The following is a 21293-nucleotide window of genomic DNA, read 5'->3' on the forward strand; positions in this document are numbered from 1 at the left end:
CTACTTGATCTTTAAGGATATGATTGCATAGAGAACTCTTATCTAGTACTTGTTTTTTGGAACTGTGATGAACTCTCTTTTTTAATTGCCTTTTTCTAGCTAGCACTTGCTGCCATTCCTACTCCTATACCTCAACCAAAATAGCAATCTTATTTTCAAAATCTTTTGCTAGCTTTTTTCTTGCATTTTTTTAGCATATACCATAAAACTCACTATTTTAATGTGTACAGTGAAGTGGTCTTTAATGTATTCACAGTGTGTTATAACCATCACTATTGTAATTCCTAAAAATTTCTCCTACTCCCAGAAGAAAATTCATACCTGGTGTCAATCATTCTAAATTTCTCCATATCCTGGCAACCACTCATCTGCTTTCTTTCTCTATGAATTTACCTTTCCTGGACATTTCATGTAAATGGAATCATATAACATGACCATTTACATCTGACTTCTTTTATATAGCATAATCTTTTTGAAGTTCATTCATACTGTAGCTAGCATATTATCTGAGTTTCATTCCTCTTTATGACTGAATAATATTCTACTGAATATATGTACCACGTTTTGTTCATCCATTAATTGATGGACAATTTGGTTGTATGACTTTTTGATTATTACAAATAATGCTGCTATAAACATTTGTGTACATGTGCTTTGTGCGAACATTTATTTTTAGTTTTTTGGATATATCCATCTAGGAGTTGATGGAGCATACAGTTCCTCTGTATTTAACTATATTAAACTTTTCCACAACAGCTGGCACCAATTTACATTCCCATCAGCAATGCATGAGGTTTCCAGTTTTTTCCGTACTCTCCCTATGCCTATTATTTTCTTCATCTCTTTTTTTTTTAAATTATATCCATCTGCATGGGTGCTAAGTAATTATTTTATGATTCTGATATGCATTTCCCTGATGTCTAATGATACTGAATATCTTTTCATGTGTTCATTGGCCATTTTTATATCTTGTTTAGAAACATGTCTAATCAAGTACTGTGTCTAAAATTGGTCTTTTTTTCCCCTCTTTCTTCATAAGAGTAAATTTTTGCCTTTTACTGTCTCAGAAATAGCTTTGGATCTTCACTGTTGAGCTTGGACTAGCATCATAAATTCATCCTGGAAAACTCACTCAAGGCCTACCTGCCATTTTTAGATATGATGATAACTGGGCAAGCAGTATTTTCTGTTTTTGATTGGTGGACGGCTTTTCTTTATTTTCCATTAAAAATGTTTCAAAAGCATATTTTGATGGAGTTATTGTCATGGCTGTAATTTGGATTTGGGCAAATCTTATTGGGAAATTAATTATGATAGAATGATAACGTATCTATGGTTGATACTCTTATTGGTGCTCACTGGAAGTGTTAAAGTAGAATCTAGAAAACTATTTATTGGTTGTTTATAGAAAAAATTAGTGCATAATAAAGAAAGTTGAATTATGTGCTTTTTCAGATTTTTTTCAGCTTTAAGATTCTGAAATTTGTCCCAGTGAAATGGTATGAAAAGTATCTTATTGCATCATTATTTTGTACAAACTTTTTTTTGTAAAAAGTTTGATTCTCAGGGTAATGTAGATTTGCCTTGAAAATGTGGAATTACTTCAAAAACAGAACGAAGTATTATGTACTTTATTGTTATTAAGAGATTTAATTTGTTTTACTTTGTTGCAGTTGAGATAGTTTGCTTTCAGTCCTTAAAAAAAAAATGTTTTCTTACAGATTAGCAAGACATCTACAAAAAGAGGCCCAAGCTCAACACAACAATTCTGAATTCACAGAAGAGCAAAAGGTACCATCAAATAATATCTAGATATATTCAATTCCAAATGAAATTGCTCTTGAGTCCATTAAGCAGAAAAATAAACAAAAAACTGTTATATTTAAGTAAAAAAAAATCAGATTGATCATGCTTTGCCTAACATTAAGTGAACATTTATACAGATATATAACTTATCACTTAATGAATTTCTTAACTATTTAGGCCTTATTTAACTCTAACGGAAGTCATCCACACTTTAGTTGAAAAGCATGGGTAACCCAAAGACTGGAGTTTGTTCCGAGTCACTTGGAAAAACAGAAAGATTGGGAATAACTTCATTCCACCTCAATGCTTAACTCTGAATTTTCATAACTCTTTATGTATCACCTCTCAAAGCAAAAAAGAAAACACACACAAAACCCCCCAAACCAAAAAACAAATGGAAAAAAAATTAGGTCAAGTCAAGAACTTGGCATACAGACCTGTCAGCTAAATAAACATATAAGATTGCAAAATGTTTCACTACTGTTCTTTCTTCCTTGAATTAAAATTTTTGTATGTCAAGTTGATTCCCTGATAGAGATTATGTAAAAGGGGATACTTTAAAGTAACTTATTCTAAAAGAAGAGAAGAAATGGGAGGAAACAACACCCATTTTCTCCTGGCTCAGAGTAAGTAGTGTTAAGTCAATTTTTAATCTTGTAGATAGTGAAAAGTATGTGTTAGTCTTTTATTCATCTCTTGTTTTTGAATAAATTTTATTTTATTTTTATTTATTTATTTATTTATTATTGGTTGTTCAAAACATTACAAAGCTCTTGACATTTCATATTTCATACATTAGATTCAAGTGGGTTATGAACTCCCATTTTTACCCCAAATACAGAATGCAGAATCACATTGGTTACACAGCCACAATTTTACATAATGCCCTATTAGTAACTGTTGTATTCTGCTACCTTTCCTATCCTCTACTATCCCCCTTTTCCTCATCTCTTAAGAAAAGGCAGTGTGAAAACCCTGGTGACCTAATTCAGTCTTATTAATACTTTTCTTTTTTTGCACAAGGGGAAATGGGAGTAATTTTTTGCATAACTTTTTAATTAAACTTAAGCAAGTTTTTAATCCATAGGCCTGTGTTTATTGATTCTTAGTTCCAGGAGTTTGGGGAGAAAAAGCCCCCAGAGGGTTAGCCGTATTTCTTGCCCAAATATATTTGTATTTTTAAAATATTTAAAATCTACTTAAAAAATTATGTTACTACAATTTGAAAGGGTGTTTTTCATCTTTCCTTAGTAAGTGCTAATATCCACAATAGATTTAAGAGACTTAGGATGTTAGTCCTGGAAAATAATTATCACAAAGGAAATAGCTGATATGCTTAAGGAAAGGAACAAAGACTATACACTATCCCACTTCTGTAAGATTTGTGAAATCTATCTAGGAACTGATTAGGAAGTGATCAGCTGGCATCATTGAATTAAGACTTAAAATATCTAAATCTTGATGAATAGAATCTTAGATATCCAGGTACATAAATTAATAGTTAATGAAGTATGTTATGAATATGAAGACAATAAAAAATGTAAAAAAGTTTTAATGATCCCATATTTTAGTCACCTATTTGCCTTCAATTAGTTAGATTTCTCCAGCATTTGTTGCTCAGGAGTAGAACCTGTGAGCCACATGGGCTGAGATTAAAGTCTTTTGACCTCCTAAAACATTTTAAAATTACAAAACAAACAGGTTAATATCAAAAAATTAACCTTGTTAAGTGACGAGGAAAAAATTAACTTTTTCTACATTTTCTTTATTATTCTGAGACTAGAGTTGTTGTTGAGAATGCTATTGATTCTTTAATTTATAGCTGTCCAGCTTGTCTTTGGTTATAAAGACCCCCAGATCTTGTACTCCAAAAGATCCAGGAGGCTGCAGGACCTAGGGGAGAGAGCTGAGACCTAGAGTCAGAAGACTTAAGTCTTGCATCCTGGCTTTGGCTCTGGGCCTGGTTTTCCTTATATAAGAAATGAGAGATTAGAGAACTCTTAAGTGACTTTAAAAGGTCTTTCCTTCCTAAAACTCCAGTGACCTCTACCTGTGAAGTGGTCTGTACCTCCTCCTTTCCTGGAAGCCTGATTTCTGAGGAACATATTATTTATAATACCTGCCCAGGAGGCATTTCTGGCTGCCAGGTGTAACTGCAGACCATATCTAATTAAATTATATATAATTAAAATAATATATAATTAAATTATATATAATTAAATCATATCTAGACCTATCACCAAACCAAACTTGATTTAGAATTGGTTGTGGCATATTAGTTTAGAAGAGAATATATACTCATCTCTCTCCCACTTCTCAGCCCTTTGTCTTCTGATTCTCTTCTCTAAAACCTGCAAGGTGCTAGAAAAGGAATAATAATTTATTTAAAGAAGTATAGATCTCTTTTGTAAATTTTTTAAATTGTAGATGGACACTATATCTTTTTTTTATTTATTTTTTTTATGTGGTACTGAGGATCGAGCCCAGTGCCTCACACATGTGAGGCAAGTGTTCAACCACTGAGCTAAAATCCCAGTACCTATAGATCTCTTATAAATAAAAATTCTTGATTTTAGTAACGGACAGTTAAAATTATCTTGGGATTTATAGCATTTTTTTTCCTACAGAAAACCATAGGCAAAATTGCAACATGCTTGGAATTGCGAAGTGCAGCATTACAGATAAATGGATTTTTTTAAATGAATTATTCTAAATTGTTCTGATAAGATATTAGACATTCATGCCCAAAGCAATATTATCTCAGAAGGGTTTTATAACAATTGGAATTGATCAGTTGAACTCACACTTAAATGATTTAGTTCATACTTTGTAAACGGTAGAAATAAAAGATATGATTCTAATTTTTTCTGTTTCTATTAGCTTGAATATTCCAAAAATCAGTTTGGAACTTTTCATTTTCTACCTTTAAAACAAGAAATATATTTATTTTAAATATTTTATTCTTGCCATTTAAAAGACATAGGGTGCAGTGAAATCTTTGTAATGAAAAGATATAATATGCATATTTTAAATTTAGTCCACACAGTCCCAGGAAGAATTTAAACTGGAGGACCTGAAGAAGCTAGAACCAAGTAAGTTTTGTTTTATATTTTTTAGTGATATTTTTTTTAGGAAGAGAGTTTTATCTGTTGTGAATATTAAGATTGTTTAGCACAGAAAGTGATTGGATTTATTTCTCTTATTTTTTGGTGCTTTTAAAATTCCTACAATATTTGTATTTTTAATTACCATTTGGATTTAATCTTTATTATAGAATATATATTTTGTACTTCATCTAAATATCCAAATTAACCTTTAATTTGTCTTAATGGCTTTAATAAGATTATAATTATTTTGATAAACATTTTCAGTAGAGTCCAGTAGAGAATATAAGGTTACAGTCATTAATGCCCATTCACATTACATGTTATTGAAAACTACAGTCTGAATGTTGGGAATGCATTACAAAGTGTTTTTTTGTTGTCTCCATTTTTTTCCCTTCTTCAAAATTTTAAAAAGTAAACAATTCCTTCAGTTATCTTGTTTGTTAGGATATTCCCAAATAAAGCCTTTCTGCTGTTTCAAATGATTGCTCTCTTAGAACTGTCTGCAGTATGGGCAAAGGCACAGTGTGAATAACTGAATGAATGTAAGTTAATGTAGCCTTTTTAAAAAAACTTTTTTAGTTGTAGACAGATACAATACCTTTATTTTATTTATTTGTTTTTATGTGGTGTTGAGGATCGAATCCAGTACCTCACACATGCAAGGCAAATGCTCTGCCAACTGAACTATAACCCAGCTCCTGTACTCTTTTTTTATTGAGATAAGATTGCACATCTCAGTGCATTTATGTGACTAGGGAATAGTAGATTTTATTTATCCAACTAAGTAAGATTTTTAAGTAGGGAATCATAAAATCAAAGCATTTTCAAACAGAAAGGAGTCTCAGACTTGTGATCACATTCTCTATTGAGGAAAGAAATGAAATGATTTGTTTGTCCTGTTTCACTTCAATCTCCAGTAACTGAGCAGGGCCTAAATCTCAGAACATTTGTCAGTGTATCTCAGTTCACACTAGTGCAATCCTTTTAATGTAAACATGCTTTGAGTAAGAGGGAAAAAATTAATTTAAGAACTAAAGAGAGCCTTGCACAGTGGCGCATGCCTGTAATCACAGCCGCTCGGGAGGCTGAGGCAGAAGGATATCAAATTCAAAGCCAACCCTAGCAAAGCAAGGCACTAAGCAACTTAGTGAGACCCTGTCTCTAAATAAAATACAAAATAGGGCTGGGGATGTGGCTCAGTGGTCAAGTGCCCCTGAGTTTAATCCCAGTACCCCCTGCCAAAAAAGAACTAAATAGAATGTTCCTATAAATTCCACAAACTGCCAATATCTAATTCATTATAGCAATTCTAACAAAGACATATATTATTGAGATAGCTGAAATGTGATTGTATTGCAGATCCAGGATAGAAAAAGGATTCTCAGAGTATACTGAAGGGGATCTGATTTTCTGTTGTTTGGGTTGGAAAAGAGAAGTTAACAACAACAACAGACAACAACAAAGGAATGCATAGCAGATTTGTTGTGATTCTGGTGGCTTTTCCACAGTTTTAGATGATCATATTTCATTTCTTCAGAACACCATTCTTCTGAATATGGCAAGAATTCTGTCATTTTAATAGTTTTGGTTTCTTTATGTAATCCAGATCATAAAGTTTTGTTTTCTTTGTGGTTCTGGGGATCAAACCCATGACCTCACACATGCTAGGCAAGTATTTCACCATTGAGCTACATCTCCAGCCCTAGATCATAAGAGTTGGAGATGTTATAAGAGACACAACTTATATTCAGAAATAGTTCTTATGCCTATATCCAATGTATATAAGGATACTAATCAATGTAATATTTCTCACAAATTTTGGGGTTTTTTTGTATCTAAAACTTTATTTCTCAAAAGCATTAATAAATACTTTGTATAAGATTGAGATATAATTTATATAAAGCACAATTCACCAATTTAACGTATCATTCAATTTTTTTAGTAAATTGGAAGAGTTATGCAGACATCACCACAATCAATTTTAGGACATTTTCATCACCACAAGAAGAAACCCTATTCCCATGAGCAGAGCAGTCATTCACTTCTTGCCATTCCCCTAAAATCCCTTCCAATTCCCAGCCCTATGAAACCATTAGTTTGATTTCTGTCTATAAATTGTCCTATTGTAGATATTTTATTTAAATGGACTCATATGATATATGATCTTTTATGACTGACTACATATAAGATTATTTTGAGAAAAACACATTGATGGCTTTAAATAAAAGATTGCAACAGTTTTTTATATGGTGGTTCTACTGAAAATTATGTTTGTGTGTGAGTGTGTGTGTGTGTGTGTGTGTGTGTGTGTGAGAGAGAGAGAGAGAGAGAGAGAGAGAGAGAGAGAGAGAGAGAGAGAGAGATGAGGCAGGGGATTGAACTAAGGGCTTTGGGCATGTTAGACAAGTGCTTTACCATAAACTATGTCACCAGCCCTCAGTTTTTTATGATAAAAATTATTAGGATTTTGGCTTCTTATTCAGTTACTATTTCCTATTAGTTGTTTATTTCCAAACAAAATTTAAGAATCTTATAGTTACACAGAGTGGCCGTAAAGACTGTGGATGTATATTTCATATATTTATTATCTCTTCTCTTCCTCTGAGCATACTCAAGTACTTCTATTGCCTCACAAGATCTTTCATTAATTGCCTTTTTTTTTTTTTTTTAGAATAGCATCTATATGCTAAGCACTCGAATCCTCTCAGTAACATTCTGCTAAGGACAACACCGACACTAGCTTGTAAATCCCAGCAATGAGTTTTAGGGTCACCTGGATTGGTTCTTTCACTATGCTGTTAGTAATACCTGTAGTGGTGCTGTACTACATCATTCCTAAGTACAGCTCTCCAGTTCAAATTCCTAAGAAATTATTGACCCATGTATTAGTCGAAGATCAGGTTAAAATCTATTAATTTTTTGGCTTTTTAAAAAAGATTTGGAATAGAAATGGAAAGAGTATTTTGGAGATTCACTTTATTATACTTTATATAATGTTTTTCATTTGTACTTTTCCCTTCTTGATAGTTATCTTTTTAGATGATTTTAATTTGCTGTTGCTTCTCAAAGAAACATAAGTGAGTATTCTGTATTTCAGTAGGGTAGACTCTGTAATTTGGAATTTATCCAAGCAGGGCACTTGTTGTGAGTTAATTATTGAGTTGGAATTAAATATTTTCTACAAATTGGTATTTAGTAATATTTCAGATTAAGTATACTTATTCAAGCCTTCTTTTTAAAATGTTAAGCCTCTTCTAAGGAAAATAGTGAATTCTAACTTTTAATATGTTGAACTTAACTGGTTTCCTTTCTTTTAAAAAAGTTTTTTTTTTTAAATTTAATGCGTGTGTGTGGTGCTGGGGATCGAACCCAGGGCATTTCCCATATAAGGCAAATCTTCTACCACTGAGCTACATCACTAGCTCTTGGCTGGTTTATTAGGCTGATGTATTCTTTACTTGAACATTTTGAAATCTTTTAAATTCTGCTGAAAATACTAAAACTATGATTGTGAAAGTCTGAGCCATTTTTTCTTATGTTAATTGCAGTAATGTACTGCTGCTTACTCAAGCATATCTCCCCACCACCACCCTGCAAAATTCCCTTCTGTTAAGCCACCCTTCAAGGCTTCACAGAAATCCCACCTCTCCCTGAAAGCTTTCTCTGCTGTCTCTATAGAGGCATAAATAAACTCTGCCTCCTCTCCTGTATAGAATCATTTTAACTATCCATTGTCAGATTCTCACATGTGTTATTTTCACTTGTATTTGTTTTAGTCCTCAAAGAGATTTGAATGAACTCTTCCCCCACCCCAGAGCCTATTGAATGCTTTAAGTGTAGTATGAACTTGGCAAGATTGTGTTGAGTTAAATAGATTTGAATGTTTTGAAGGAATCTTTTCCTATAATTTAAAAAATAACCTTTCAAAATTGAGGCAGCTGCCCATTTTCCTACCACAAAAATGAAACACGTCAGTCACCAAAAGCAAAATGCATTTTGATATTTGCCTGTGTGTCATCTTTTGAGGGTTAGCTTCAGGAGGTTGGTAGGTCTGTGCTCCAAGAGAAAGGCTGGGAGTGCTGAATTTTCCATGGTGGAGTAGCATCAGATGTCTGCCATGTAGTGATCCAAAGTGTGTAAGTCCTACCAAATCAGCCAATGAATCTCCAACCCATGACATGCTTCATACTTATGATAATGTCTTTTGTAAAATTCAAGCTCCTCTTCAATTCCTCCTAAGACATCATTGCTAGTATTGGTAGAAAGAAAACTCTATGTAAAGTTTAAGCTATTTTAAAAGAACAATAGAATCTGTTATTCCATAGTTGTTGAAAATGTAAACCTATAATACAGTTATAGAAAGTAAAACAGAATTTGTTTTAAAGCTATTTAAATTTGTTCTAAAGCTATTCACATAAATTAAATGTTTCATAGTACTTTAACTTGTAAAAATAATATAACAAAGCTATTCTTCTAAAGCAAATACTTCCTCTTCAGAGCTTTGATACCAAAGAAATGAAAATACTATTTAATTATTCTGTTACAATACAAATGCAAGATAACCACTGAGCCACATCCCCAGTCCTATTTTGTATTTTATTTAGAGACAGGGTCTCACTGAGTTGCTTATGCCTCACTTTTGCTGAGGCTGGCTTTGAATTCTTAATCCTCCTAAGCCTCTGGGATTACAGGTGTGCACTACCACACTCAGCCAAGATATTCTTAATAACCAAGATATTTTTCAACTTTTTTGTTTGTTTTTGACGTACTGGGGATTGAACCCAGGGGTGCTCTACCACTGAGCTATATTTCCAGTCCTTTTTATTTTTATTTTTTAAAACATTTTTAGTTGTAGATGGACACAATACCTTTATTTTATTTATTCATTTCATGTAGTGCTAAGCATTGAACCCATTGCCACATGTGCAAGGCAAGCACTCTACCACTGAACTACAACCCCAGCCCTTTTATTGTTTTATTTTTATTTTGAGACAGGGTCTCCCTACATTGCTTAGGCAGATGAACTTCTAGTCCTCCTGACTCAGGCTTTTGGTACCTGGGATTACAGACACATGACACCATAACAGGATCAGCTTTTAAAAATTATTGTTATATACATTTTTAATGGTTGATTTCTTTGCTCATTTCATTAAACTCTTATTACAATATGATCATTTCTGTGTGTTTGTTTCTGGTATGAGTGAGACATGATCTTTTTGTTACCTGCTCCCCATTCTTGGTATCTATTCCATTGTTGTGTAAGTGATCAATATTTATTAATATTACTTATTAATATTGAGTTGATTTAAAAGTTTAGTAACAATGATCATGCAGAAGTATAGAAAAGATGTTCTTGTATTAAAAAATAAACAGTACTTCTTAGTGAGATAAGAAATATTAGGATTCTAGTCAACTAGATCAAAAAGGTCATGGAGAGAGTGAATGTCCATTTTAGATTTTCCCTTGCCATTTTGTATACATTTATTTAGGCTGTAATTCTCTCAATAGCCTGTAAAGGAAGTAGCATTCTCATTTTAGAACTGGGGAGATTAGAGTATTTATGTAAATGTTCAAGTTATTGTTGTAATTGTAGGGCTAGGTTTTGGTTTAAACCTTCTACTTTGATCTCCTGCTGCTTCCCCTTTGCTTGTCAGACTTAAGTTCCCACAGTCCTTTCTGTGCCTTGAATAAGGCAAACTGTTTCCTACTTGGAACCTTTGTTGTTGCTCAAGCCTGTTCTTTAATACCTGGGAAGCCTTATGCTAGAGCCACTTATGGATGATTCCTCTCATCTCAGGTCTTGGCTCAAATGTCTTCTTACAGTTTAGTTTTGAAAGGCACCCTGTCTACCTTAGCTACTCTACCAGGTTCTCTCTGCTTTTACACAGCATCCTGCTTGTATCCTTCATACCACTAATCACATCTTACATTATCTTGTTTATTTGTTGGCATATTTATTGTCTACTTTTCCTTAGTAAGGTCTAAGGTCCAAATATGAGTTCTTGATTACTGTGTATCTTTAGCACCTAAAACAGTGATTGGAACATTGTGAGTACTCGGTATGCATTTGTTGAGAAGAAGAAAGAGATAAAGAATGAAGAAGAGCTAAAGGGAGAGAGAATAAGAGTGAGTAATGAGAATCTGGGTACAAGTTTCCAACTTCTTTCTCACTGTATGATTGACTCCTATTGGAATAAGTTATGTAATTACAACCTGTTCTTTTTGAATTTCCTTATTTAGGAACCCAATATGCCATACTCCTTTTAACTGAAATCTGCAAGACTCCAAAATTAAAGTCTGAGTAATTAGAGTAAAAACCATGGGTTGCCCAATTAATAATGCTAAATATTCACCTCGAAATAATTGCAGGTAGTCACTAGGAACCCATAAATTGGGAAATGAAACAATAAATTTCATAAAATACTTTTCCAGATACAGATAGAATTGTAGAACATCTGTCTGTAGGCTTACATGCCAGAAAGTAATCAACCAGGACACAAGAGGTGATAGCATTATGTTGTTTGATGACTTCCCTGAGGAGAAAGTCTGCTGTGTGTGTGTGTGTGTGTATGTGTATGTGTGTGTACACACGTGTAAATATATATATATATATATATATATATATATATACAAACACATATATATATATATATGCATGTATATATGTGTGCACACATATACAATAAATTTCATTATAAAAGAAATATTGGAATTATAACCTTGCTGCTACAAACCTTACCAGTGTGATAAGTATTGAGGGAAATCTATTTAGGATAAAGAATAAGATGTGATTATCTATTTCTCTTTAATTAATCATCTTCAGTATCAATCTTTTAATTAAAATACTTCAGGAGAAGAGGTATTCTCTTTCACTGGTACCCCATATCACCTTGGACCTTGTACATTGGAGAACTATTTTATGGTTCATTTTCTATGAGGGCTCTGAGACTTTCCTTGGAGATCTTACAGTACTCTGAAAATACTGGTACCTGCAGTCCATTATGGACATTTTTATTTTGCTAAGACACTCAGTAGTCAATTGCAGAGTCTTAAAATGATAGTGAAGCTCGGAATTTAAAATACATATATTAATGTGTGCTTAATACACTATAAAATATGATTAAAAGTATCAATTTAAGATATAACATATGAGACTAACTAATATATAAGACTTACATAACATGTAAGACTAAGATATAAGACTAATGTTTGTCTATGTCTTTATTCTAGTCCTAAAAAATATTCTCACATATAATAAAGAATTTCCATTTGATGTTCAGCCTAGCCCATTAAGGTAAATAAATAAGCATCCATATTTTGTCTTCTGATTTTATTATCTATTTTATGCCTGTTTTTCAAATATTTCTGTATTTTTTTCCCTATCAAATTTGGTATTGGTGATATGACTGGTAGCAATGAGATGATTGACATTGACATTTATATCAACATCAACCTAATAATCAGCATCTTATCTGGGAAGTTAGTGGCTATGAGGGTTAGCTGGTGTATTAAGTGGAGTAGCTCACTAATTTTTCTGTCCTTTTTTATATAGGAGAATTTTAGCCCCTGGTGAGGAAGAGCATTTGGAATTTGAAGAAGATGAAGAAGAAGGTGGTGCTGGAGCAGGGTCTCCTAATTCTTTTCCTGCTAGAGTGCCTGGTGGGTACAAAAAATATACATTATATAATTCAAGGTCAGGTGTTTGGAACTTACTTTTGTACTTATTAGTGGTGGGTAAAACATCTCCAGGTTTGCCAATCTTAAGCAAATTATCATGGCCATTCTGTTAGCGGTAGCTATCGGTTTATTGTGAAAGTATCTTACTATTTGTGTCAGGGATCCTCAAAACATCACATGTTTAGTGATTGGCTAGGAAGACCCACAGGACTCAGCATATAGCTGTACTCACAGTTGTATTCTGAGTCATTACAACAAGAAAACACAAGAACAAAATCAGCAAAGGGTAAAGGCACACAGGCAAATTCCAGAGGAAACCAAACTTCTAAGAGTCCTCTCCCAGCAGAGTCAAATATGTATTTGATTCTCTCAACATTCTTTCACACCTGTGAAATGAAAAAATATTGTCTATTGGGGAAGCACTGTAGAGATTCAGTGCACAAGACACTTATTGGGGTTAGCATGAACCAAAACTACAGACTCCAGGAAGAAAGCAAGTGTTCAGCACAAACCATATTGTTTGCATGGACGGTTTAGGCACAGTGATCTTCTTAACAGGGCATGATGGGAATCCTGATGAAATCCAGGTTCCCAGATGCTAGCCATAGACCAACATTGTAAGTAGGCTTTCTAGAGTAACTGTTTGCTATGTTAATTCTTTTCTTTATATATCTAGCTGTTCTTTAAATAATCATATATGATTGTGAAACCTGGACCTGGAGGAATAGATACTAAACAGTTGCCCTTAACAGGGAAATAAAGAATACATAGCAAGTCCTTTTTATTTTTGGAAGATCTTGACAAGGTTGTAAAATACCGTAGTCAAGCACCCTGAGTAAATTATTTGCCTCTTCTACTTCTATACTTTCTTCTGTTCTTATACAGTGCACAGTTTTTACTTCTGATGAATTAGTTCATTTTTGGAAGTGTAGAAATAGCACTGTACTATTGTGATGCATTTTTTTAAAAGACTCTATGCTTTATGGTATAATTAAATATAATATACATATCATCCAGAAAACTTCATAATTAAAGTCATATTCCAGTAATTTAAATACTCTTTGGTAGAAGACGTTTGTAATATAAACAGTATAGGCTTAAAGACCAATAACATATCTGCGCTTTTGAGTCTAACATCTGCCAATCAGTAGTTAAGTGACTGTACTTAATTCTTTATAAAAGGAGATGTTGACAATGTCTAATTCATAGGGTTACAATAAAAATTAGGCACCACATACAAATCATTTGGCATTATACTTTTCATTTGCTGGGGTAGTGGTGGCTACTGTATTTTCATTATCACCTATAAATGATGCTAACAGTCCTACACCATAGGATTATTAGAAAAATTACAATCACTATAAAATGTTATTGTTAGTGTTTCTTTGGTACAAGGTAATTATTTCCAATCTGCTTGTCTTTATGAATAAAGAGCTATATTTTACTTGTTATATTTGTAGGAAATTCAAGATTGCTGAGATGATGAGGTAAATAAATTTGCTAAAATTTTTCTGCATTTTTTATTTCCTTTTCAAACCACATGCTGTAATTGAAATAGATTCCAGTTCTATAAATTTCTGGGTTTGGTTATTTGTTCAATAGTTATACTTCTGTAGCAAACAAGATTCTTAAAGCAGATGATGTAAGTCATGAAATGGACAGGTCTTTGTGGGGTTCAGGTTGCTGAGTTGAAAAGAAACTCTGTAAATTAAGTCTATTTGCTATGAAAGATTAAGCCCAAAGTAATTAGATTTTTTTATTCTGATGTAGCATTTTGGTATTTTATTTCAGAGATACAGAAAGCTAACTAAACCTTTCTATTCCATGAATTATTTTCCTCAAAGTAAGAAAGAGTACATATAGTTCAATTAGCTATATTTGATTTTTGATCATATTTTCCAGGGCCTGTGTCATTATAAAATTGAAAATGTCATTGAAGGACAATTTGACCTTTAACTTAATTGTAGAATGGGAAAAAAATTGTTATACTGTGGACATCCAAGATTTCATTTGTGATAAGGCTGTTGTGTCTACATTATCATGGCAGGGTGCTTCTAAGAATTATAACATTTTTATTACCTTTATTTTATGTAATTTATATAATTGTAAGTTTGTTGTACTTTTTTTTTTTTTTTTGGTACTGAGGATTTAACACAGGGGTACTTTACCAGTGAGCCACATTCTCAGCCCTTTTTATTTTTTATTTTGAGACAGGATTTCACTTAGTTGCTTAGGGCCTCACTTAGTTGCTGAGATTAGTCTTAAACTTGGGATCCTCCTGCCTCAGCCTCCCAAGTCACCTGGATTCCAGGCTTGTGCTATAGCATCTAGCTTATTGTGATCTTTTTAAAAAAAGATTTATTAAGGTGTCCCTTACATATATAAAAGGCATCTTTTTTAATGTACAGCTTTATAAGTTTTGACAAACACACATGGTAAACACTACTACTGTTAAGCTAATGAGATAAAGTATAATATATGAATATGGTATGATCAAGAGTAGTTTATTCCCATTTAAAATCAAAAATGGATTTTTATCCAACCTTTCTTGAAAAGAATAAAAAATTGTTGAACCTTTCTTTGACATTATTATCATTTTCAAAGCCTTCAATTCTCATAAGACAGTAACTTTTTTGTACTGCTTTAAACACTAACTGGCTTAAGTCCAAATAGTAGTTTAATTTTCTTAAGGTAATCTCAGTAGATTTCATTTAAATAGAGGATAAAAATTTATGACCTATTATTTATTACCTGAAAATTTATTTATCATGTTGAATATTAAAGCTTCTAAATGATAAAACAAAGTAATACAAATTTAAAAAAAAATAGCTGGCCAGGATTATATGCTTATAATCCTAGCTACTTGAGAAATTGAGGCAGGAGGATTGCAAGTTTGAGGCCAGTGGGGGCAACTTAGAGAGACTTTGTCTCAAAATAGAAAGAACTAGGGATGTAGCTCAGTGGTAGGGTGCTTGCCTCACCTGTGTGAAGCCCTACATTCATTTCCTAGTACCACATGCACAAATAGCCATGTCACAATTTTAGACAAAATTTTAAAAAACGTTTCTGAGTGACCTAAACATAAGCCTAGCAATCTCAACATTATTCTAGATTTGTATTGGTTATTCATCTTTTATATAGTCTTAGATATGTACAAAAAATGTTTTTTTGAAACTCAAAATGAAGAGTGAATCTTACTTCTTTAATATCAAACCTGTACTTGTTTCTTTCCTGCATAAATATTCAATTCTGAGTTGAACTTGAGATTAAGCAAATATGTATTTCATTTTCAGCTAAAGTGCAGTTTTTTTCTTACCCATGCATATAGGAAGTTGAAAACTGCAACAAAATATTCATTGCTGTTCCATGAATATTAGGGCATCCTTATTTCACAGAATTTCAGAATATATTTAGGGTTAAACAGTAAATACCACCAAAGTGTGCAGATAGACTCTGGCTCTCCGAGCACATCCTTTCTCTCAAAGTCTCAAATTCTCAGACTGAGCCAAACAGTCAGAGCCAGAGTCCCTCATCCAGTCATGTACTTATATTGAAAGGAAAGAAAAATACCATTCAATGTTATCTGGTAGTTCTCCTAGCTGTTTTTCAATAGTTTTAAGGCTTGTTAATATTCTATTACTCTCAAGCAGTTTTGAAAGATTTCTTTTTTATAATTTGTTTCTACATGTTTGTTTGTAGTACTGGGGATTGAAGTCAGGGATGCTCTACCACCTAGCTACATCCCCAGCTCTTTGATTTATTTTTTTATTTTGAAACAGGGTTTTGCTAAGTTGCCCACGCTGGCCTCTCTTGCCTTAACTTGCCAAGTTGTTGGGATTACAGGCATGCAGCACTATGTCTGGCTCACTTTGTTTTGTTTTGTTTGTTTTGTTTTTTAATCCATGAATCTTGTCACTTGAAGTCAAAAGGTTTTCTCCAGAGCTTTGCAGAAATTGGTTCATAGGAAATGTCTATTGAGTAGGCTCTTCATCAAGGCTCTAAGCAACATCTGGCCTGCTTTTTCTTTCTTTTTTTTAAAAGAGAGAGTGAGAGAGGAGAGAGAGAGAATTTTAATATTTATTTTTTAGTTATTGGCGGACACAACATCTTTGTTTGTATGTGGTGCTGAGGATCGAACCCAGGCCGCAGGCATGCCAGGCGAGCGCGCTACCGCTTGAGCCACATCCCCAGCCCCAGGCCTGCTTTTTCTTGAAAGTTCTCTGGCCACTCAAATTTTTAACCCAACACCTATAGTAACTCTTCCTTGCATGCTAAATGGCATCTGTGTATGAAGCATATACCCACTGATTCATCTTAGGTTTTGTGAGAGTATTTATTATTTTTTTCCAGATATGATGGTGACACTTAAGAATTCAGCCATTATCCAAATCACATATTTCTGAACACAGAAAAATACATATTTCTAGTACCAGTCAATAAAGAAAATAAAAACAAGAATATACTCATATAACCTATATACAAACAACTTTAATAAAGTATAATTTTTGACAGACCTAGAAATATTATTGTTTGAATGCTAATGACCCCTAAGATTTTTATCAAACTTTTAATATAATTTCAAAGTGAATAAACTTCTTATGATTTTACTCTTTATCTTGAAAGGTTGGAGCAGTTCCTCAACTACTAATCAGTTACCAACCAAAAGAAACTGTGCATGTGTTTTCATATTTTCACACAATTTGTATGTGTGTACAAATTGCAGATGTGCAGTACAAATTGCAAAATTTTTCTCTTGCTAGATTTTTAAGACCCATTTCATGTTTTGTGCCATTTACAAAATGTTATGACCAAATAATGATTTGACAATACCATTATTTTAAATTATGTTAAAATTATCCCAAAATAATAGAAAATATTATTTTATATATATCCTTTTTATTGGATTTTAAAATTACAAAGAAATGTGCACTTAAAAAATGTGTGTGACAGACTTTGAATTGGTAGTATCAAACATCTGAATTTAATTGCAAGTATGATAAATCTAAAACAAAGAAGACATAAATATATAATCACACACATATGATAATGCTTAGTTTACATTTTAGATATCAGGTCCATCTCTGTCCTAAAAGTATGGACAACAAATTTTGTACTCCTTATTCATGACATTTAATTCACCAAGCACCAAGGCAAAATGAAGACTGACTCACCTCTTATTGAAGTAAATGCCTGTGACAAACATTTGTACAATATCATGTAAAAAGCAAATTCAAATCAGTGTTTTAAAAAAATATAATCTTTGGTAATTTTCCTCTTTTAATGTTCTTACCTAGACAATAATGTACTATTTTGGAACAAAGACTGTCACGCCATTTCCAATTTTGGACTAGAAATTGTCCTTATGGTATGATATGAGATATAAACAATAGAAATTTTTAAAAAGCAAAAATAAAAAGTTGAAAGAAAAGAATGACTTCCTCTTCTGCATGTGAGGACAGGGCCTTAAGGATCCCACTGACCTTCATATCCATGTCACTCCAGACTCATCCTCGGGTTGGTGGTCCTTTCATTGTCTGATTCTCCATGATCTCTATGGCTACACAGAGACTATTGAATGTGAGGCCATCCTACTTGATACTTAGACCTTCATTTTTCTCAGCACCCTCTTGGAACAAAGAAGTTATGGGCGGGGGGGGGGTGAGGGGCTTCAGATGTTCTCCCATTGTTTTTCTGTACCTGTTGCAGGTACAGTGGTGTTTCATTGCTCGGTCTGTGTCAGTGCTGTTGGGTGCCCAGCAGAGGCAGAGGCCTTACTTGCACAATTCCCTTTCCTCTCCACAGTGGCAGTAGCTGTAACATTCTTGGCTAGGTCAGATGTTTTTACACAGTTTTTAAAACATTCTTAAGCAAACTTGTCTATGTTTAACAAACAGCCATTTGGGGGATCCATAGCTACCTTCATAAATTGTTTTCCACAGATGAAGCACAATGAAATAGAGCAACTTAAGTTTTTACCCAAGTACCACCTGTTAATAAACAGTTTCCATCAACAAGATGGACTTTTTGGTATCCCTTATTACAGTAGTGTGGTAAAATGGTTCCAAACCTTCCAATTCATTGTCATTATTTTATCAGAGTTGTCTTTAGGTTTAGGCTTAGAATCTTCCTCTCACAGAAAATCACACTGAATTCAGTAATTCCTTCCAACTCTTTTTGACACCAGTGAGAGCATGCTTACTCTGGTTGGTGCATAAGAGGTAGTTGGGGGCAGATAAGTCAGAAAAAGACGTGCTTTCTGTGTTCAGTACAACTTGGGGCTCACCAGCTACCAATGGCTTCCTTTGTCTTGCAGTAAAAACTGAAAGTGGAATTAACCAAATGAACACAGTCCTGCTGCTCACTGCTATACGAGTGTTAAAGACCTATCATATTGCTATCTGGGCTACTCAGTCTCTGTCCATTCCTGTGAATGTGCACTGCTCAGTGTACAAAGTTCAAATGTTACTATTTTTTAATCAATCCCTTACTTGGGAGTTCTTAGTGACAGCTCAATAACATCCCTGGGATGTTATTGAAAACTTGGTTTGGACAGCTGTAGCCATTTAGAGTTTTCCATATTTAAAAGTATGAGGCACAAATAGTGGCCTCACAAAAATGTCTATATTCTAATCCTGGGAACCTGTGACTGTTATGTTTACATGGCAAAAGGAACTTTGCAGAAGCTTGAGATGGGGAGGTTCTCCTGCAGTTCCTTTTAAGGCTTTAGGGACAATTAAAATAAAAATGTTAAAATGAGACATGATGGTTAAAAGCATGGACTCTGTAGCCAAACTGCTGTGATTATGGATAATTTGTTTTTCTATGCCTCACTTTTCACCTCTGAAAAATAGAACTAAACTATTGTTGTGAGGATTAGATGAGAGGAGTAGGATAGTATGTGGCACAACACAAATACTCACAAGTGTTAGCTATTTCTTATTTACATAGCAGTTCCATGTGGAAGAACATTTCTTCTGATCTTTGCTCTAGATCTGAGAGCAGATGATCTAGCTGGAATAGCACAGTTTACACTGGATTGTGTGTAGTGATTTCTTTCTTATCCTTGTTTGTCTTCGAATTTTATGAATGTAGTTGACTTGTTCTCATATTACACTATGTAATTGGATATGTTAATTCTTCACTTAGAAATCTTCCTTTTAATGCATTGGCTCAATTTACAACTATCATGGTTCTATCTTTGATGCAAAAACATGCACCCTTTTTCATCTACCTGGGAGCTATAGATGGTATGGTATTATTCTAGTATTTGATCTTCTTTTATGTTTATTATTTCTTCACTCATTGATATAGATTCTCTAGCCATTTGTTTACTAGAGCATGATAACCTCTAGAACTGGAAATTCAGTCATTCATTCAATAAAATATTTCTTCAACAAAGAACTGTTTATTCCTTGTGCATACTACAAAAGGAACAGTTCCCACACCTTTCAGGATGCTTATTGTGTAGTCAGCAAGACAGAGCCAAAAGCACATGATTATGATTAGAGATGTGCACCAATGTCGTAGGTTGGCAAAAAAGAAGGGCTGAGGGATTTCAATAAATCTGGCCAGATTTAGGACTCACTGAGTATGTAAGAGTTGACCATGTAGAGAGAGCACATCATAGAGCATTCTGAAACACCTTAAATAGGCACCTTTCTATGTAATCTATGATCTTAATTACAGTCAGCTTCCTTCATTATGGAACACAATGTTTGACATTCTACCTTGAATTAAACAAGAAATTCAGACTTGAAATCACTGCCTCCATATTAAATTATCTGAAGCATAATGATTACATTAAACCTTACTGTGTAGTCTCAGGAAAAAAGATTGTTGGTAAGGAATGTAGCATCAGCCCTACCATTTCAACTGAAAGATCTAGATAATGACAGCTTATAAAATTGACTCACCCCAAAGTAACAACAAGTTTAATATCAACTTGGCAAAAAATAATCTTAACATCAAAAAGACTTTTTGAAAGTTGTAAAGCAATCATCTTTTGAATGTCAAAACAGGTAGTAAAGAGGTAATACATAAAAGAGGTAACATTCTTGGGGGTTTTTGGGGGTGGGGTGGGGTGGGTTCTTTTTTGTCTTTTTTAGAACTGGGGTTCGATTCCAGGATTTTGCAAATGCAAGGCAGACACTTTGCCACTGAGCTACATCCCAACCCAACATTCTTAATATATAAAGAAAAATGTTAATTGTAATAACCAAAGCAGAATACATGAGAGGAAAAGACAATATGAGCAAGCATGTGAGCGTGCACACACACACACACACACACACACACACACACATTTTAAAAATACCCGTTAAACATATAAAAAGATACTCAACTTTATTTTTAATAAAAACATAAATTAAAGCTACTGTTGGAGAGTCTTAGGGGAAATAGATACTTATTAATCACTGGTGGGAATAGAAAAATGGTACAGTTCCTTTGGAGGGGAATTGAGCATTCTCTAACAACATATAAGTACATATTTTTTCCTTAGCAATCCCATTCCTGAGAATTTACTCTGAAGATGCACCCCCAAAATACAGGAAAAAGAGGGGAAAACATATGCATATACACAAGATTCTCTGTTTAGGTGTTTTTTATAATGATAAAAAGTTAGAAATAATGTAACTGCCAAATGAAGATTGACTGAATAAACATAGGATGCTGTGGAAAATAATTCAGAAAATCTCCCTGAAC

General features: G+C 33.4%; 1 long non-coding RNA gene across 1 annotated transcript; it reads left to right on the forward strand.

Moving 5' to 3' along the window:
• The first annotated feature begins 1718 nt into the window (after nucleotides 1–1718).
• LOC144373761 (uncharacterized) lies at nucleotides 1719–16690 on the forward strand. Its single transcript, XR_013433315.1, has 4 exons — nucleotides 1719–1791; nucleotides 12144–12207; nucleotides 12466–12572; nucleotides 16679–16690. It is a non-coding gene; the product is annotated as an uncharacterized LOC144373761 (long non-coding RNA).
• Nucleotides 16691–21293: the final 4603 nt, after the last annotated feature.

Source organism: Ictidomys tridecemlineatus, unplaced genomic scaffold, assembly GCF_052094955.1.
Source record: "Ictidomys tridecemlineatus isolate mIctTri1 unplaced genomic scaffold, mIctTri1.hap1 Scaffold_48, whole genome shotgun sequence".
Classification (NCBI taxonomy): domain Eukaryota; kingdom Metazoa; phylum Chordata; class Mammalia; order Rodentia; family Sciuridae; genus Ictidomys; species Ictidomys tridecemlineatus.